Below are 5197 nucleotides of genomic sequence, written 5' to 3'. Positions count from 1 at the left end.
TACGTCAGGGACAGGGTTAGATACACACATCAGGGATAGATGCACACGTCAGGGTTAGATACACACGTCAGGGACAGTTTCACACATCAGGGACAGATACACACATCAGGGTCAGATACACACATCAGGGTTAGATGCACACATCAGGGACAGATATACACATCAGGGACAGATATACACGTCAGGGACAGATACACACGTCAGGGTCAGATTCACACATCAGGGACAGATTCACACGTCAGGGACAGATTCACACGTCAGGGTCAGATTCACACGTCAGGGTCAGATTCACACGTCAGGGTCAGATTCACACGTCAGGGACAGGGACAGTATCTCTACTTGCACATTCATCTTCTGCACATCTATCACTCCAGTGTTTAATTGCAATATTGTAATTATTTTGTCACTATTGCCTATTTACTGCCTTACCTCCCTAATCTCACCTCATTTGCTCACATTGTATATAGAGTTATGTTTCTACTGTATTATTGACTGTATGTTTGTTTACTCCATGTGTAACTCTGTGTTGTTGTACGTGTCACACTGCTTTGCTTTATCTTGTCCAAGTCCCAGGTCGTAAAAGAGAACTCGTTCTCAACTAGCCCACCTGGTTTAAATAAAGGTGAAATAAAATAAATTAAAAATAAATCAATTGTAACCTGGTAGCCTTGGGTGTTGTTCTGGTTTCCAAACAGAGGTGTTCCAGGATCTCCACAGGTGGTGTGACTGGGATCTGAAACACACAACAGACAAGACTGGGATCTGAAACACACAACAGACAAGACTGGGATCTGAAACACACAACAGACAAGACGACTCCCTTCTACGTCGCGTAGAAACTGACGAGCAGGACACCCGACTTATCATACTAACGCTCTTTGTCCAAATCTATCGTCACATCTTCTTTTTGTAAAGTTTCACCGGTATGTGTCATAATGTCTCAGAGTACTGATCTTCCTGTCCATTGTGATCTACAAGTCAAAACTGATAGTAAATCAGCACTCGTTCTGTGAGTCACGTAATACAATACGTAAAGCCACCGGTCTGTGTTGGATTGGTGTAATCAGTATGGCCCAGAGACACACTGTACACTGAGGATACCAAACATGAAGAACACCTTCCTAATATTGAGTTGAACCCCCTCTACATCCCCTCAGAACAGCCCCAATTCATCGGGTCATGGACTCTATAAGGTGTAGGAAAGCGTTCCCACAGGGATGCTGGGCCCATCTTGACTCCAATGTCACTCCAATGAGTTGGTTACTGATAGGACCCATTCTGAGTGCCTGGTCTGAGTTGGTGATAATACTGTCTACTGATAGGACCCATTCTGAGTGCCTGGTCTGAGTTGGTTACTGATAGGACCCATTCTGTTACTGATAGTGACCCATTCTGAGTGCCTGTTAGTTACTGATAGGACCCATTCTGACAGCCTGGTCTGAGGATAGCTGGAACCATTCTGAGTGCCTGGTCTGAGTTGGTTACTGATAGGACCATTCCAGCCTGGTCTAGTTGGTTACTGATAGGACCCATTCTGAGTGCCTGGTCTGAGTTAGTTACTGATAGGACCCATTCTGAGTGCTGGTCCAGTTGGTTACTGAGAGTTAGCTGGAACCATTCTGAGTGCCTGGTCTGAGTTGGTGATAGGACCCATTCTGAGTGCCTGGTCTCCAGTTGGTTACTGATTGGTTACAGTTGGTGATAGGACCCATTCTGAGTGCCTGGTCAGAGTTAGTTACTGATAGGACCCATTCTGACAGCCTGGTCTGAGTTGGTTACTGATAGCTGGAACCATTCTGAGTGCCTGGTCTGAGTTGGTTACTGATAGGACCCATTCTGACAGCCTGGTCTCAGTTGGTTACTGATAGGACCCATTCTGAGTGCCTGGTCTGAGTTGGTTACTGATAGGACCCATTCTGAGTGCCTGGTCTGAGTTGGTTACTGATAGTATTAGGACCCATTCTGAGTGCCTGGTCTCTCATCCAGTTGGTTACTGATAGGACCCATTCTGAGTGCCTGGTCTCCAGTTGGTTACTGAGAGTTAGCTGGACCCATTCTGAGTACCATCCAGTTGGGATAGGACCCATTCTGAGTGCCTGGTCTCCAGTTGGTTACTGATAGGACCCATTCTGACAGCCTGGTCTCAGTTGAGTTACTGATAGGACCCATTCTGAGTGCTTGGTCTCAGTTGGTTACTGATAGGACCCATTCTGAGTGCCTGGAGTTAGTTACTGATAGGACCCATTCTGACAGCCTGGTCTGAGTTGGTTACTAGAGTGAACCCATTCTGAGTGCCTGGTCTGAGTTGGTTACTGATAGGACCCATTCTGGGCAGTTGGTTACTGACTGAGTGCTTGGTCTCAGTTGGTTACTGATAGGACCCATTCTGAGTGCCTGGGTCTCCTGATACAGAAGCCACAGTTACTGAGAGTTAGCTGGGGGAGTGCCTGGTCTGAGTTGGTTACTGATAGGACCCATTCCTACAGCCTGGTCTCAGTTGGTTACTGATAGGGTGGTCTCAGTTAGGTTACTGAGGACAAGTGCCAGGTCAGAGTTGGTTACTGATACACCCAAGATGGTACCCATTAGGACACATTCAGAGCACTCAGGTTGGTTCCTGGATATGTGACCCATTCTGAGTACACTATCAGGGGATGAGTGACTGGATAGGACCCATCAGGAGTGTGACTAGGGGATCTGATGACTATGGGAGTGGGATGTCAGCTGGACAGTCCTGAGTGGGATGTGATGTGTTTATGGGATGTGTCTTTCAGTGGATGTGTCTACTGGGATGTGACTTGGGATGTGACTATGGGATGTGATGGGATGTTTATGGGATGTGTCTATGGGATGTGACTCACACTGGGATGTCTTTATGTGTCCTATGTAAAAGAGAATTCATATCATTTGGTGTTAAATGATGTGTCTATGGGATGTGATGGGATGTGTCTATGGGATGATGTGATGGGTGACTATGGGATGTGTCTATGGGATGTGATGTGTCTATAAAGGGATGTGTCCATTGGGATGTGTCTTGGGTAAATGTGTCTATGAGGACCCATTGGGATGTGACTCTGGGATGTTTCTGATGGGATGTCATGACTATGGGATGTGTCTATGGGATGTGACTAGAGGGATGTGACCCATGGGATGTGACTATGGGATGTGCCTATGGGATGTGACTATGGGATGTGACCATTCTGGGATGGTCTGATGTGACTGGATGGGATGTGTCTATGGGATGTGACTATGGGATGGGATGTGATTCTAGTGCCTGGGGATGGGATGATGTCTATGGGATGGACATTCTGGTGCCTGACTATGGGATGTGTACTGATAGGAGTGCCTGGTCTGAGTTGTGACTATAGGACCCATTCTGATGGGATAGGGAGCCTGGGATGTGACTATTCTGGGATGGGGATGGTGACTATGGGACAGCCTGTCTAGTTGGGATGTGACTGAGTGCCTGGATGGGATGTGACCCATTCTAGTGCCTGGGGAGTTGGGATAGGACCCATTCTGGAGTGCTTGGTCCCATGGGATGTGACCCATGGGATGGGATGTGACTATGGGATGTGTCTATGGGATGTGACTATGGGATGGGATGTGTCTATGGGATGGGATGTGACTAGGGGGATGTGAGAAATGGGATGTGTCTATGGGAGTGTTTATGGGATGTGTCTATGGGATGTGACTATGGGATGGGATGTGTCTATGGGATGGGATGTGACTATGGGATGTGACTATGGGATGGGATGTGTCTATGGGATGGGATGTGACTATGGGATGTGACTATGGGATGTGATGTGTCTATGGGATGGGATGTGACTATGGGATGTGACTATGGGATGTTATGTGTCTATGGGATGTGTCCATGGGATGGGATGTGTCTATGGGATGGGATGTGACTATGGGATGTGACTATGGGATGTGACTATGGGATGGGATGTGACTATGGGATGGGATGTGTCTATGGGATGGGATGTGACTATGGGATGTGTCTATGGGATGTGTCTAGAGGGGGATGGGATGTGATGTGTCTATGGGATGGGATGTGTCTATGGGGATGGATGACTATGGATGTGACTATGGGATGTGACTATGGGATGTGACTATGGGATGGGATGTGTCTATTGGATGGGATGTGTCTATGGGCACTATGGGATGTGTCTATTGGATGGGATGTGTCTATGGGATGAGATGTGTCTATTGGATGGGATGTGTCTATGGGATGGGATGTGACTATGGGGATGGGATGTGACTATGGGATGGGATGTGACTATGGGATGTGACTATGGGATGATGTGTCTATGGGATGGGATGTGTCTATGGGATGTGTCTATGGGATGTGACTATGGGATGTGACTATGGGATGTGACTATGGGATGGGATGTGTCTGGATGGGATGTGTCTATGGGATGTGTCTGGATGGGATGTGACTGGGATGGGATGTGTCTATTGGATGGATGTGTCTATGGGATGGGATGTGACTATGGATGTGACTATGGGATGTGATGTGTCTATGGGATGTGTCTATGGGATGGGATGTGACTATGGGATGGGATGTGACTATGGGATGTGATGTGTCTATTGGATGGGATGTGTCTATGGGATGGGATGTGTCTATGGGATGTGACTATGGGATGTGACTATGGGATGTGACATGGATGGGATGTGACTATGGGATGTGACTATGGGATGGGATATGACTATGGGATGTGACTATGGGATGTGACTATGGATGTGACTATGGGATGGGATGTGACTATGGGATGGGATGTGTCTATGGGATGTGACTATGGGATGTGACTATGGGATGTGACTATGGGATGTGTCTATGGGATGTGACTATGGATGTGATGGGATGTGACTGGGATGGGATGTGACTATGGGATGTGACTATGGGATGTGTCTATGGGATGTGACTATGGGATGGGATGTGACTATGGGATGGGATGTGTCTATGGGATGGGATATGGGTGACTATGGGATGGATGTGTCTATGGGATGGGATGTGTCTATGGGATGGGATGTGACTATGGGATGTGACTATGGGATGTGATGATGACTATGGGATGTGACTATGGGATGTGACTATGGGATGTGACTATGGGATGACTATGGGATGTGACTATGGGATGTGACTATGGGATGTGACTATGGGATGTGACTGGGATGGGATGTGTCTATGGGATGT

The sequence above is a fragment of the Oncorhynchus tshawytscha genome, linkage group LG31 (genome assembly GCF_018296145.1).
Source record: "Oncorhynchus tshawytscha isolate Ot180627B linkage group LG31, Otsh_v2.0, whole genome shotgun sequence".
Taxonomy (NCBI): Eukaryota; Metazoa; Chordata; class Actinopteri; order Salmoniformes; family Salmonidae; genus Oncorhynchus; species Oncorhynchus tshawytscha.
The sequence above is the reverse complement of the archived record's forward strand: the minus strand, read 5'-3'. Positions refer to the sequence as shown.